Source organism: Papaver somniferum, chromosome 6 (assembly GCF_003573695.1).
Source record: "Papaver somniferum cultivar HN1 chromosome 6, ASM357369v1, whole genome shotgun sequence".
Taxonomy (NCBI): Eukaryota; Viridiplantae; Streptophyta; class Magnoliopsida; order Ranunculales; family Papaveraceae; genus Papaver; species Papaver somniferum.
This window is the reverse complement of record NC_039363.1, coordinates 88,480,629-88,497,300: the sequence shown is the minus strand read 5'-3', so window position 1 is coordinate 88,497,300 and position 16,672 is coordinate 88,480,629. Positions and strand designations below refer to the sequence as shown.

Below are 16,672 nucleotides of genomic sequence, written 5' to 3'. Positions count from 1 at the left end.
TCGTCCGAACTCGGAATGACCTCATTCTTTTTGCGTTGTTTTCAAAATTCAATTTCCTACAAGATTGAGGTAATTGAAATACTTGATTTCATGTTGAATATTTATGGTGTATTGCAAATTGGTTTATGGGATGTTTGATTTCGGTTTTACTACCTTGATATTCGATCTCATATATTGTGAACCCTCATGGTTTGGATGACTTTTTGATTTAGCGGGATTAAGTTCTAGCCCTAGTAGGTAGGCTTTATCAAAGGATTATGAGGGGTTATAATAGAAAAAGTATGTGAAAAAGTCACAATATGTTGAATCGGTTTTGGTTTAGCATAAAAGCATATGTTATTCGACGGTTTTCAACTTTTGCTTGCAATAGTTAAAAACCGGTTTTCAAGATTTCTCTGGTAAAGGTTGAGGTATGTTGTTATTCTCCTGTTCACGCATAAGGATGACAACGTGGTGATATTTCGATATCAACTCTCCCTGGACGAAGATGCAATCATATTTGAGAAGTGGATGCGAAATTGAGGTAACAATCTTGTTAGTTAATTGTTTTCCTGTTTAAGAAAAGCCTGAGTTTATATTATATATTTTGTTGCTTTTGCTTAACGAAATTTAGGTTCAATTGATATTTATTCCATGATGTGTGTGTGGATGTGTGTTTCAATTGGTTCATGTTAAGAAAAACTATTGTTATCTTGCTTTATTGTGCGATATCAATCGTTTAGGCTTACAAAATTTCGGTACAATTAATGTGTGTGTGATTCAATTGGTTCTGGTTAAGAAAAAATATTGTTATCTTGCTTTGTATGGTATCAATCGTTTAGGCTTACAAAATTACGGTGCAATTGCGGTGCTTATAATGTCTATTATTGTTTCAATTGCTTCCGGTTGAGATAAATAATTATGCGAGTTGATTTATTTTGGTTTGTATGAATTATTTATGGCTTAAAGAAATAATATGTGTATGGGATGAGTTGTTTAGTCCAATTCGATTCCGGATAAGAAACTAAGTTAATTCTGATCTTAGTTTGTCTTACCAAAGAGAGGTTTCGGTTATTCAAGTCTAACCGTATGCCTAAACAAAGAAATGCTAGTTAACTAACCTTGTATTTGGTTTGTTTAAAATTGAAAGGTCTAAGTTTATGGATAATTAGAACCTGATGGGAAAAATGGAGTTTATTCTTTATTTTGGTTTTATTGAATTAAGCGGTTGTTTTTGAACAATCGGTTTAGCAAAGGAACTAATGCGATTAGTTGTTTTTGGTTTGCTAAACTAAATGGGAAAAAATTATTTCGGGCAATTATTTCCTTGGTAATATATCAAAATAAGACTACTTTTAGTTTCAGTTTTGATATTGGTTATCAGAACATGATGTGTGGAACCCTCGTGCATAACTCTACAGGTTTTCAAGTCTATTCTGAGATTTGTAAGATTCTTTTCATGTTGTCTTTTATTTTTTCGTTTCTTTGTCATTTTTGTAACAAAAAGGGGGATAAATATATGGAGTAAACAAGTGATACTGGCATTGATTTTATATTAATTGGTATCACTAAGGAAAAGAACATTGGTACTTGAATGTTTTATCTAACGAAAGAGTGAAAGCACAGACTAAGGGGGAGTAACATGTCATATAGATTGGTATAACAAAGACGTGCGGATTGAATATCTACCTATATTCCTTAGGGGGAGCATTATCTTTGTTATTATAATGTCAACATCGACATTTTCAAGGATTGAATGTAAGCAGTTTCACTGTGCTGTTGAATCGGGAATTAAGCGGATTGTAATGAATAATTGTAATTTGTTTATCCATATGATGTAAGAATTTTGTCACTAAAATTGACAAAGGGGGAGATTCTTAGAGCATGGCTCGGTTGAACCCCAAGCGTTGGTATGTCAAGTTTTATTGTCATATTTTAGTGAATCAAAACTCATGTTAAGAGTCGCTTGATTATGTACTAGAGTTAAACTTCGTATAGGTTAGCTTGAAAGCATTAGGATATGAGACATTACAAGTATTGCGAAGACTTGAAGATGTTAAGAAGCAAGGAGCTACAACGACAATAATCATCCTTCCACTTAAGGTTAGTGATATTTGACTTGAACTGTTTCATTCCCTAACGTATACTTCAAGTCGTGCATACTGAAAACATAACTGTGAAGCATATTTGAACTCTATATAGACATAGTATTAAGGAATACAATATGAGGTTTATTTATTAACCATTAAACTTTGTAGATAAGACATCGCCATAATCATTTGAATGCTATTGTGATTATGTATGGGTATGAGGTGAGGATTTCATCCTAGGGAACAATTTTTACATGTGTTCTAAGGAAGTAAGTTCATAAACTTGTTTTGGGAACCGAAAAGGAAATTGCCAGGTGTTATTGGTTTTGTTATTCATTGCATATCTTATGAACAACCAATATGTGTGATAGAGTAGAACCGCTCACAACTTGTTGTGTTTTTGGTAAAAATATTCATAAAGGCCTGACTTTTGTATTGGTATAACTTTTATTAATAAAACCAATCTTAAGTAATCACCTTGGTATGATCAGATTATGTCTGCCTTGGGGAAAGGGAACCGATCCTTGTAAGGTAAATGGAACCGATACTTGTAAGGAAAAGGGGAACCGATCCTAGTATGGGAAAGGGGGAAACGATCCCTGTAAGGGGTGCAGTACATCTAGGGGAACCGATCCTTGTATGGGGTGCAGCAAGTTTTACATCAGAAAGGGGAACCGATCCTGTGAACGTGTGCAACACATATAAGTTAAATACCATATATATGTGGGGAAACCGATCCTAGTACCTAGTCAGCCAATCTTTGGTAAGCTAGTGTGGCTATGCGTAGTACTCACATGGAGGTAGAACCGAAACTTGTTTTGGTAGAACCGCTAAACCCATGATTGTGATTGAATGTTTGTTTGATCAATCACATAGTTCTTGAAAGTCATATGAACCAATTCTAAACTTGTTTGGAAGTGTGAAAAATCGGTTTCAAGGTTGTAAGTGTGAAAGATAACTTACAAAGTAAAGATGTCGACAAACTTTGAACACGTGCTATGAATGTTTATTTCTATAATTGTTAAAAGATATTCCGTATCGGCTAAGGGAAGAGAATCCCAGGGTCGAAACATAAGTAAGTTAAGAATCTTTTGATTAAGGTTATTAATTTCATTTTGTAAGGAAATTCCAGAATTAGTAATGTGTATCTACTAATTAGATTTTCCCAGTGATTTCGATCGTTATATTTGGACAGAGCATTTCCAGGAATTATGAAAAACCGAATCTGTGCTTTTATGAATATCTTGAGAATATTTTCGTTTTTGGAAATTCCTTGGTGTTCAAACTTCCTTGTCTGTAAATACACGAAGTTTGCCTTTATAGCAAACTAATCCTTCGTAACAACAGACTTCCTCTTTTGTCTTTGTTACTGGTGTAGCCGCCTATCGGAGAGGAGAGTAATCTAATTAGGTGAAATCTCTTACGGCCGCTCGTTTTAAAGTCTTTTTTGGGATTGAGAAGCTCTAGCACGACCCGTTGGTGGGAAATTAGATAATTGCGATTTATCTTTGTTTTCGGTTGATTTGATTGACTAACGGTGGTTGAAATCTGATTGCACCTAGTTTGTTTATTCTTGAGAATATTCTCTTCTGATATAAGATTCACTCAAACTAGTTCAGAGTTTTGACAGGGATCTTTAGAATGTTGTTAGTTCTAAAGACGATCTTGTGATAATCCATTGTTAACAGACTCCGTTCTGTGCGTGATTGATCACAATAGATTCAAGTGAGTGTGTGCAGGTTTTTATTGAAGATTTAAGAATATTTGAAGACAAAGAAGATATTGAAGATCTAACTTGGGTTTTATAATCTTTGGTGTGCACAATACTTGTTTCGGTAAAAGAGGATCTAATTAATAATCGGTTTATCCTTGTGGTAGATTGGATTGATTAATTGAGTAGATCGGCATCAACACGGTTCCTTGTGATTAAAGGTGTTGTTTGCTTAATCTTAAAAGATTACCTTAGGGTGATTAAACATAAGATAGATCTAGACCCGACGAAGGAGTTTATGTTAAGATAAACGGAAGAGCCTTTGTCCGACTCATATCACTTGGTTGAATAGAGTGGATACCAAACAGATTTCTTGTTCCTTTACTGTTTGGAATACGAACCAAAGGGATTGTTCCAAGTACGTGACTTATTCATAGGTCGGAGGCGTGGGAATACATACGGAACTAAGTGAACTATAAGGTTAGTTACTTGGTCTCAATTATACGAAGTTAGGTGTAATTTTGTGTAGCGGATTAATCCTGAGAGTATTCAATTCTGGACTAGGTCCCGAGGTTTTTCTGCATTTGCGGTTTCCTCGTTAACAAAATCTTGATGTGTCATTTACTTTTATTTTCCGCATTATAATTGTTTTATTATAATTAAAGTAAATTACACAAACGTTAATCTCCTAATTACTTGATAAGTGAATCCTATTGTGTTTAGTTAAGTCCGAACCTTTTTATCAAGTAACACACTTTGTCGGTGTATTGTCTCGATCTCGTATCCATAGACGATCACACAAAGCGTGAACCGATTAGTTGTATTGTCTCGATCTCGTATCCATAGACAATCACTTTCGGAGAAAGAACTTATAGGTAGGTAAAGTTTTAGATTGAGGTATATTTGGGTACCCTCGCCTTTTCATTAAGGAATAACTTTGAACAATTAAATAATAAACATTCATAGCACGTGTTCAAAGTATGTCGACATCCTTACTTTGTAAGTTCTCTTTCACACTTACAACCTTGAAACCGATTTGCCACACTTCCAAACAAGTTTAAAATTGGTTCATCTGACTTTCAAGAACTATGCGATTGATCAAATAACATTCAATCACAATCATGGGTTTATCGGTTCTACCAAAACAAGGTTCTACCTTCCAAGTGATTATTGTGCATAGTCACACTAGCTTTCCAAAATTCGGTTGACTAGGTACTAGGATCGGTTCCCAACATATATATGGTATATAACTTATATGTGTTGCACATGTCCATAAGATCGGTTCCCCTTTGCCTAAAAACGTGTTGCACATGTTCATAGGATCGGTTCCCCTTTCTGCACCTCATACAAGGATCAGTTCCCCTCTGTGATGTATTGCACCTCTTACTAGGATCGGTTCCCCTCTCCCATATTTGGTCAGACATAAAATCACAAACCTGACCATACCATCTCAGGTGATTACTAAGATCGGTTTCACTAATAAAAGTCATACCAATACATAAGTCAGGCCTTTGTGAATAGTTCTACCAAGAGCACAAACAAGTCGTGAACGGTTATACTCAATCATACATATTGGTTTTTTTATAAGATATGCAATGAATAAAAAAACCAATAACACTTGGAAATTTCCTTTTCGGTTCACAAACAAGTTTATGAACTTACTTCCTTAGAACACATGTAAAACATTGTTCCCTAGGATGAAATCCTCACCTCATACCTATACATAATCACAATAGCATTCAAATGATTATGGCGATGTCTTATCTACAAAGTCTAATGGTTAAGCAATAAACCTCGTATTGTATTCCTTAATACTATGTCTATCTAGAGTTCAAATATGCTTCGCAGCTTTGTTTTCAATATGCACGACTTGAAAGATACGTTAGGAAATAAAACAGTTCAAGTCAAATATCACTAACCTCAAGTGGAAGGATGATTGTTGTCGTTGTAGCTCCTTGCTTCTTCACATCTTCAAGACTTCGCAATACTTGTAATGTCTTATATCCTAATACTTTCAAGCTAACCTATACGAAGTTGACTCTAGTACATAATCAAGCGACTCTTAACATGAGTTTTGATTCACTAAATATGACAACCAAACTTGACATACCAACGCTTGGTGGGTTCAACCGAGCTATGCTCTAATACATTCCATACCCAATGCATACAATCAAGACTACCAAACATTCCCGGGAATCCCCTTTCCTCAGTCTCCCACAATATTTCTCTAACATCTTCCTCGGTTGGTTTACGTAAATATGTTGGACCAAAATGATTAATCATTACTTCACAAAACAATGCAAAGGTAAGTAAATGAAGTTGTTTTACACATACGAAGGTACTCATCATTTGAATTCACTGGTTTGCCATAACTTAAAATCCTTAAAGCCGAAGTAACTTTTTGTTCAGGACTATGACCTCTAATATTCAGTGCATCAAACTAATAATTAAATTGAGATTCTACTCGACAAAGCTCTTCAATAATCTTTTTCACCAAATGTCGAGGCATGCAGAATCGACGTTGGAAATCTTCATCATAGTACACACAATTGGGAAAGAAATAATCGTGCATCCACTTTCTGGTGGTAAAATTCCCTCCCTCGATATGTGTATCTTCTTGAGAATACTTCTTGTGGCTCTGGAACTCTAGGTATTTGGGCCGTATGTACGAGCATCAAAGTGTCGATTAGTTTATTATCTTCAACTTCCTCATCGTCAAGTTCTTGCAACCTCCTCTGATGCATTTCTTGTTGTAATCTAAACCAATTCATAATAACATTCCTCTTTGTTAGATCACTGCTCGGTCGAACTCGCATGCGTTGCTATCTCAAGCATGTTTGTCAATGTTAGTGATCAAAACTATAAGTCTTGATTTCTAGTCTACTATAGCTAAGTCTCGGACTAGGATAGAAAGTGTAGTTGAGCTCAAGGACTTCATGGCGATTCATCATACAAGAAGAAGAACTACTCAAGAAACCGGTGGAACTTCTCGACAAAAAGGTATGTGAAGACTTGAACTTATCTATCACTAAAAAGTATATCCATTATATCTCATACTTCTTGAGACAAAAAGTTGTATGCTATATATAGACTTTGATTATACACATTTGGTATTTCGAGCCGAGCATACCTCACATATCTATATCTCGAAATATGTGTTGGTAAGCTTTTCGCTTCGACCAAGTTTATCTTTACCTAGTGACGGAAGTCATGATATGTTTCAATCACTTTGAAAATTGCTTTGACGAGAAATGATGTAACAACTACATAACGTCCTCTAAGAATGTTTCAATGATTGGAATGAGAGTTTATATTACATAACCAGTGATAGACATAAGCATTGTTGTGGAAACACATTTATGTATAAGTCCTATTCCCTGAACCAAAGTTTGCGAACATTGTTGATCAAGAGAATCGGAAGAATGGCATGAGCCAAGTCCGCGAACCCAGTCTGCGAACTCCCGAAGTTCTCAAACCCATGAATTTATGCTGGAGTTGACAAACTAGCGCATGAATCTAAGTCCATGAACTCAGTCCGCGAACCCAGTCCGCGAACAGACGAAATTCTCATCCCGAGAATTTCTGCTGGAGTTTGTAAACTCTGCCCGGTAACTTAAGTCCGCGAACCTAGTATGCGAAATTGAGAAGGTTATATATCTAAAGATGATTTCTGAACTTAAACTTAAAAAGACTAAGGAATGCAGTTTGCAAACAGTGGCTATAAAAGTTCATGAACCGATTCAAGTGAATCAAATCATCTTTGCTTCAATTGTGTCTTGTGTAGTTACATAATATTTCCTTGCAATTGAACAACTCTCTAACTAGTTCATTTTAGTCATTTGAACTAGTTATGGTGAAGAAGAACATGGTTGATATGAAATGCTCATATGGCTAACCTTTTGGTTAACTATTGTTGAACCAACAAGTGCATACATTTGGGTACGGTTAACAAACCTAGAAGCGTGCATTTCAATTGTGTATAACAAGCTAAGTTTTCGATCTAACGGTTGAGAAATATTAGCTTGAATTTAAATCATGTTTTCATCTAACGGTGGATATTGATTGCTTTGTTACCAATGTAACTTAATGGAAAACCCTGATTTGAAAGACTATATAAGGGGACATCTAGCTTCAATGCAAAACTAATCCCCACACCTTACGTGTGATACTAGTTTGCGTGCTAGAGTTGTTTCTCCTTTAACCTTTGGTTTTCTTCTTCTAAAACCAGGTTAACGACTTAAAGACTTCATTGGGATTGTGAAGCCACACCGATACTACTTTATCTTAGTTGTGTGATCTGATCTTGCATCTTCTATCGTACGAGTACAATCATATTGATCGGCTTGAGATTGATATCTCCGATAGGCAAGATATAAAAAGTAATCACAAACATCTTCGTCTCATTGTTTGTGATTCCGCAACCTCTTGTTTCGCTACCATACGATTAAGATTGTTGTGAGGTGATTGATAACTCTAGGCTGTTCTTGGGGAATATAAGACCGGATTATCAACTGGTTTATGTTTACCTTGATTATTATCAAAAGACGGAACAAAACCTTTTAGGGTTTATCTGTGGGAGACTGATTGATCCTTTGATAGACTTGTCTGTGTGAGACAGATTTGTTTATTTTTAAGTCTTCGACTTTGGGTCGTAGTAACTCTTAGTTGTGCGTGAGATCATCTATGGGAATCAAGTGCGCGGTATCCTGCTGGGATCAGAGGCGTAGGGAGTACAACTGTACCTTGGAACAGTGGGAGACTTATTGGGTTCAACTACAGTCCAGTCCGAAGTTAGCTTGGAGTAGGCTAGTGTCTTTAGCGGCTTAATACAGTGTGTGTTCAATCTGGACTAGGTTCCGGGGTTTTTCTGCATTTGCGGTTTCCTCGTTAACAAAATTTCTGGTGTCTGTGTTATTTCAGTTTCCGCATTATATTGTTTTATCTTTATAATTGAAATAATATAGGTTGTGCGTTAGATCATCAATTAGAGTAATCCAACCTTTGGTTGTTGATTGACATTGATTGATCCTTTGATATTGGTCTTTGGTACCATCCAAGTTTTTCCTTGTATTTGATTAGAACTCGCAGTTCCTGCTTGAGTAAATAAAATCAAGAGAGAGATATAAACTCGTTGATATACTTAATTGATTGAGTCTTGTTGATTCTCTTGAAAGTATATTCGAGTTAGTCCATACAGATTGCTAAGCGAAATATTGGGTGGTCTTGTTAGACCCCCGCTTTTTCAATTGGTATCAGAGCAGGAAAACACGTTCAAGACCTTACAAGTCTGTGTTTGTAGCGATCTGATTCTATGGATAAGAGTACTATCTCTGATAAACGCGTCACCAGAAATAATAGTTTTATCTCTTCTAACTCTATGAAAGAGAAAGGTTCTACAATCTCGAATATAGATGAACCTTCTGTACGGACGAGACAGACTAACACTGACATGTATACTTCCGATTACCCTTCAAATGTGAGCCTCTCCATTAATGAACGGGATTCAGCTGAAGAGGGTGAATTGATTCTAAATCTTGTTAGAATCGAAGCTAATAGATTCAATCGGTTGAAGCACCATGTAAATGTTCTACTTGGTGTAATAAGAGGTTGCAAACCCAAAGATAATTTTGAAGTTCATTCTTCGTGTACGTCTCTTGAGGATAGCCTCAGAAGATATGCTTTGGAAATTGAACGTCGCTTGAGTAAGCTCTCTATTCAAGGATGATCGAAGCAATATAATATGCCAAGTACTTCTGATACAACTAAAGAGGGTTCATGCTCAGAAGTAAAAACGGAAGCCCCTTCTAGTAAAACGGATGTGCCTGAAGTCACCATCACTCAAGAATGTTGCACATCAAATAAAGGGAAGAAATCTTCTAATGATGAAATTAAGATTGTACTATCTAATCATTCTGATGATCAGAAAGTATGTCTTTTCTGTGAGACGAAGAGTTCTGTTAAACGAAAGGAAACCTCTAGGTTGAAGAAAAACTCCTTGGTCAAACTTCAAAACACCTTAGATTTAATTCTTAAAGGTGTAACTGAAATTCGTATGACTAAACCAAATGGTTTTCATGCCTACCCGGTGTATGTTACCAGGAAAGTCAGTTCAATGAGTTCCTCGAATACTCAAGAACAAAACAGACGTCTTAATAAACATCGTCTAAAGGAAGATTGTGTCATGATCTCTGGAAATAACACTGCTCCTGTGGAGAAAGGATGTTCAGAAGAAATAAGAAAAGTTGACGAGATGAGAGATAATCTGAAAAAGATAATTGAAGGGTATAAAGAATTCGTCGACAGGTTGTCTTCATCCTCAAACCAAAATTCTTCTGGTAAGAACTCAAACTATGTCTCTTATTTTGATGACAGTAAGTTTTATGATAATTTCTCACATAAAAAGGGATCCTTCTCTAGATTCAGGAGGAAAAAGATACTTGACCATAAACACAAATCTCTTGATGAGCTCGTGGCTCATACTTGTGCTAATTAATCACAAGGTTGGAAGAGCTTACTCATAAAAACCTTGTTGAGTAAGATGTGTTAAAATTCAGGTATACTTTTGGCATTGGCATCTGTTAAGTTGAGTTATCTTCTTATCGTCCATAGCTAAACTATTGCAGACTTGTTGTGCTTAGAGTATTTTTTTTGGTCTAATGTTGCTTCTCATTTTCTTTAGAAATTCCTATGTTGAATCTTGTTTCTTGCTACATCTAGGTTCAAAAGTGCTTTTATGAGTTTATAAAGCCGTGTTTTTATGTAGCAAAAATTTCTTTCCGGGCTCTATATTTCTGGGTCATGTTGTACTCGAACGGATACCCGTGTTCTAGTACGAGTCAACTGTTAAAAACCCTAGAATATCTTCCCTAAGAGGCCCTTATATACCGACCTGTTGAGTTTCAAAAGTCATGTTCGCAAGAACGTCTTCTTCTTCATCTTGCTATGGTGATTTTGCAAGAGGATTCCTTGACAAATGTCTTGACGTCGAGTCCAAGGAAAGAAAGTAAAGAACCTTTGTAGATAACGATCATCCTAACGCTTCCTGTTACTATGCATATGCTTATGAGGATGCTGAGAAGGATGATATGATTTCGGCAGAGTGGTTCATGACTTTCTGAAATATTTTTGGGAAGCAAAACAAGAGCTCATTGTTACTCTGAAAAATCTTGATGCTGTGAAAACTGAGTTGGAAAAGGTTACTGCTGATCTTAGTCTCAGAAAGTCTTACATCAATGATCTTCACAAAGAGAATCTTCTCTCTAGATATTAAATAGATGCTATCAATCACAAGATCAAAAAACCCTATGACTCGTGAAGATCCTGAACCGTCCATATGATCTTAGTTCGTGTTCGGGAATTGTGCTGGAGTCTATTTTCCTTTAGCTTGTTTATTTATTTATGTTGCCTAGTATGTCTTCTTTTTGGTTTAGTTAGAAGAATAACTAGTGCTTGAATAACAATGATTATGACTACATATAGCTATTATTTTTCATCTTCTTGTTTTTAGGTTTTTTGGTTTAAATTCTAAAAATATTTGGAGGATGATGTTTTGAAGTTGTTTGTGGGTGAAAACCGTTTCTGCTAATTTTGGTAATTTTGTGTGAGTGCGGATGAGAAACAAATATAAACCCAAAACAATATACTGCACGGGAGTACTTTTGATTCGAGATATCAATATGTACAATCCTGGCCTAAACCAAGAAATGTCTGTTCCAGGCTTGCTTCGGTCAAAAAGTGAAGGAGAAGGGTTGGTCTTAGGGAAGGAAGCGAAGAAAGTGTTGAGGTCGGAATGGTTGATTCTGGAAGAGTGGTTGTTTTACGAATTGTATGAGAAAGTGAAACACTAGCAATGTGGAAATCTAACAGGTGATTTCTGAGTGTTGTATTCTCCTGACCAAAAACGCGTTCTTTGGTGGAAATAGGTGAAACCTATTTATACAAGTCACAACTAAACGTACCCTGGCCTTGTAAGAAGTGGAAACGGTTGAGTAATGGAAGAGAATGGTAACGGGTAACGCCTGGAATTGATGTTTCCATAATGAAGGATACGTTTCACCATTATTTCCTGCCATTATTAACTGCCTTACTATTATGAGACTTTCTTGTAACGAGCGTATTGCACGCCGCACGCTGTAAACCGCCAGACCAATACCCTGATGAGCATCCCCCAGTTTGTGACATGTTTTGATGTCTCGAGTGTTTTCGTGGAAAACGTGTATCATATTGCTATTGTTTGGAAAGTTAAAATTGAGAGGCTTGTCGGTTCGGTGGTGACCTTCGACGGCCGAGATTTTGCATCTTGAGAGGAAGGGTAGCCGTTGATTATGGCTACCTTCCGTTGGTAGCCAGTGACCATAGTGCTGGCATAGCTTGCGCCTGCTCTTGGCGTGGAAAATTAGGGTGCCGTGACCAAAGAGTTGGCAGCGTAGCTAAAAGGTTGGCACAGGTTGTGTGGTTTGGTGGAAAGCTTGTACGGCTGAGATCTGTGTCTCAGGAGGAGAGGTAGTCGTTGATTGTTGCAACCCCCGTTTTGGCAACCAGCGGCATGGAGGCATGGCCTGCATGGCTCGTGCATGCTCCTGGCACGGACAAATTAGGGTTTGGCACAAACCACGGAATCTTGGCAATGCGGCCAAGAGGTTGCCACAAATCGCTTGGTTTGGTGGCAAGCTTGTACGGCTGATATTTGCATCTCAGAAGGAGGGGTAACCGTTGATTGTTGCAACCCTCCGTTTTGGCAGCCAGTGGCATGGAGGCGTGGACGGCATGGCTCATGCATGCTCTTGACATGGCCAAATTAGGGTTTGAAACATACCACAGAATCTTGGCATCGCGGCCAAGAGGTTTCCACGAATCGCTTGGTTTGGTGACAAGCTTGTACGGATGAGATTTGCATCTCAGAAGGAGGGTATCCGTTGATTGTTGCAACCTCCGTTATGGCAGCCAGCGGCATGGAGGCATGGCCGGCATGGCTCATGCATGCTCTTGGCGCGGCGAAATTAGGGTTTGGCACAAACCGCGGAATCTTGGCATCGCGACCAAGAGATTGCCACAAATCGTTTGGTTTAGTGGCAAACTTGTACGGCTGAGATTTGTATCTCAGAAGGAGGAGTAGCCGTTGATTGTTGCAACCCTCCGTTTGGCAGCCAGCGGCATGGAGGCATGACCTTGGCATGTTTTAGGCGCGGCCAAATTAGGGTTTGGCGTAAACGGTGGAATTTGGCATTGGGCCAGAAGTTGCCACAAGTTTGGTGGCGAACTTGTATGGCTGAGATTCGCATCTCAGGAGGAAAAATGGCTATTGATCATGGCCGCATCTTGTTTTCATAGCGGCATTGGCAACATGTTGGTGGTATGCCAGTGGCGTAGCCGTGGTATGGTGCCATGCTAGTAGCTGCGTCATAGCGGTATGCCAGTTGCGACATGGTCGAAGCTAAAATTAGCGTTGTGGAAGGATTAGGTAGAAACTTGCCCAAATTATGGTTTGGCGTGTCGAAACCCTAATTAGTGCGTGTAGTATGCGATGACGCTTTTGGCATGCGCGCCTGGCATGCGTGCCTGGCATGCGTGGTATGCGCGTGCGACATGTTGGCGTGTTTTAGGAAGCTGGCGCGTTTTGGGAAGCTGGCGCACTTTTGGGAATTTGGCACGCTTTTGGGAAGCTGGCGCGTTTTGGGAGGCGGGCGCGCTTTTGGGAAGCTGGCGCGTTTTGGGAAGCCAACTTGGTATGGCGACCTCTTTTGAGGCCGTGGCAGGTTTTGAGCAACCTGATTGGTCAATGAAAGTAGGGGGCCGACAAGCTTAGGGTACGACCACACTTTTAGTGCACCGTGGCGGGTTTGATTTGACCTGATTGGTCGACGGGAAGTGAGGCCAGCATGCTAGGGCGTGGCCACACTTCCAACGCGCGGTGGCAGATTTGAAGCGACCTGATTGGTCGATGGGAAGTGGGTCGGCATGCTAGGGCGCGGCCGCACTTTTAGTGCGCCACGGCGGATTTGGTTGCCTAGCTGGGCTAAGCTGGGTGGATTTGATCGGCTACTAAGTCTCCTGAAGATGAAGAAGAGTCCGAAAAAGAGGAAAGTTCGGGATCCAGTGGACGATGATGAAAGTGCTTTTGAAAGTAACGCGGAGTCTTCCTCCGGCGGGTCCGCAGATGAGTTGGTAAGTTTCCCCATTCTTCTCCCCGTTCTTCTTTTTGTTTTTGAAACAAAACTAAGTCGGAATGTCGCAGGGAGGAGTTTCTTCTGAAAATGGCCTTGAGGTGGGGACTCGTCACGATGAAGGTCCAACTGTGGAAACCGCGCCTGCTGGTGATTTGGAAATGGATGTCGACAACGCGACAACTCATATGGTGGAAAGTACTCTGGCGTCCGTTGGCGCAATTGTAGTCGGGAATCCTCTGTCGGTCACAGATTCAGTTGCGGGCGCCATTTTTGCGCCTCCATATTTGACTCCCCATGAAGACCATGTGTTGATCGGAGGCTTCAGTGTACCAGTTAAGCACACAAAATTGTATACCAGGATATGGGAGAGGCATGGACATATCGCAACGACCAAGAAGATTACTAGCCGTTTCGCACTGGTTAAGCGGGTGGAGGAAATATTATCCTAAATTCGCGACATGTGCAAAGTGACTGGCCATACTGTTTCTCGAGATTTAATCTCAAACTGGGAGTTCCACCGCGATTTGTGCGTAGACTTTGAATTTAATGCTTCCGGTTTTTGTGAGGGATTCTCCGAGATTCAAAGGTTGCAGTCTGAAGCGGTTGATGGCCCTTCCGCGGATTTGATTAATCAATAGGATGCAGAAGTCGAGAAGTTATCCCAGGAGTTAAAGCTCAAGCAGGCGGCTCTTTGAAGTATGAAAGACATTTTCTCCAAGAAGAACGAGCCGTTGTTAGGCAATTTTCCTTGAATACTTTTTACTTTCCGAACTCCTTTTCTTAGTTTTTTTTTTTTTTTGAAAGGCAAACGAAACGCCTAGTTATGGTTTGATTTATTTTTGGATTTTGGGTTGATAGATAATTGCTACCTATTACTCCTGTCTTTGGGCAGGTTGCGTCTCGGCGGGCTGGCATCCGGTGTAAAAACTTCGCCGCATCTTTGGAGATAAGATCGTTACGCGGTTTGTCTCTGCTCTACCCGGTACTTGCTACTGGAAAAAGATCCTTGGTTTTGGTTAGATAATTGCTACCTATGTGGGTTTTGAATTATTCTTTGGAATGATTTTTTTTTTTAGAATAGTGTCGTTTCGAGTATGACTGTTAGTAGCACAAATATTCCAGGAGAGTCATGGAATCGTGAATGTTGTATGATGGTAGAAAGTATGAGATGAAATTTTAGGGATAACATGGCTATCGGTTTTTATTATCAACGTGAGAAGTTGAAGTAGTGGATTATGTACATCGTCTGACAGGATTTACTCGCTTTTAGGGTCTCCCAACAAAATGGATCTTCAGGGCGTAAGTCTGAGTTTTGTGGACAACACCGTTGTGACAGTGAGAAGTCCCCAGTTATTTCTTATTGTGAAATAATCGTCAATCTGAGCCGCTAAACCCCGCGCGGATCGTTTGCTTCTACCATCTAGAGATCGGGTCGAAAGATGAAATCGGAAATTGAGAAATTGATATTGTAACCGATAGATTAATCTCCCACTGTGGTCGCCAATTGTTTGTGGGTGAAAACCGTTTCTGCTGATTCCGGTAATTTCATGTGAGTGCGGATGAGAAACAAATCTAAACCCAAAACAATGTACTGCACGGGAGTACTTTTGATTCGAGAGATCAATCTGTACAATCCTGGCCTAAACCAAGAAATGTCCGTTCCAGGCTTGATTCGGTCACAAAGTGAAGGAGAAGGGTTGGTCTTAGGGAGGGAAGCGAAGAAAGTGTTGAGGCCAGAATGGTTGATACTGGAAGAGTGGTTGTTTTACGACTTGTATCAGAAAGTGAAACGCTAGCAATGTGGAAAGCTAACAGGTGGTTTCTGAGTGTTGTATTCTACTGACCAAAAACGTGTTCTTTGTCGGAAATAGGTGAGACCTATTTATACAAGTCGCAACAAAACGTATCCTGGCCTCGTAAGAAGTGGAAACGGTTGAGTAATGGAAGAGAATGGTAACGGGTAATGCCTGGAATTGATGTTTCCATAATGAAGGATACATTTCACCATTATTTCCTACCATTACTAACCGCCTTACTCTTATGACACTTTCTTGTAACGGGCGTATTGCACCCCGCATGCTGTAAACCGCCAGACCAATACCCTGATGAGCATCCCCCAGTTTGTGACATGTTTTGATGTCTCGAGTGTTTTCGTGGAAAACGTGTAGCGTATTGCTATTGTTTGGAAAGTTAAAATTGAGAGGCTTGTCGATTCGGTGGCGACCTTCGACGACCGAGATTTTGCATCTTAAGAGGAAGGGTAGCCGTTGATTATGGCTACCTTCCGTTGGTAGACAGTGGCCATAGTGCTGGCATGACTTGCGTCTGCTCTTGGCGTGGCCAATTAGGGTGTCGTGACCAAAGAGTTGGCAGCGTAGTTAAAAGGTTTCCACAAGTCGTGTGGTTTGGTGGAAAGCTTGTACTGCTGAGATCTGTATCTCAGGAGGAGGGGTAGCCGTTGATTGTTGCACCCTCCATTTTGGCAGCCAGCGGCATGGCTCGTGCATGCTCTTGGCACGACCAAATTAGGGTTTGGCCAAACCGTGGAATCTTGGCATCGCGGCCAAGAGGTTACCACAAATCTATTGGTTTGGTGGCAAGCTTGTATGGCTGAGATTTGCATCTCAGAAGGAGGGGTAGTCGTTGATTGATGCAACCCTCCGTTTTGGCAGCCAGCGGTCTGGAGGCATGGCCGGCATGGCTCGTGCATGCTCTTGGCGCGGCCA

General features: G+C 39.6%; 1 pseudogene; it reads left to right on the top strand.

Annotated features, from left to right (window-relative positions):
* Positions 1-16,672, top strand: part of LOC113291025 — a 169,349-nt pseudogene that overhangs the window by 28,112 nt on the left and 124,565 nt on the right.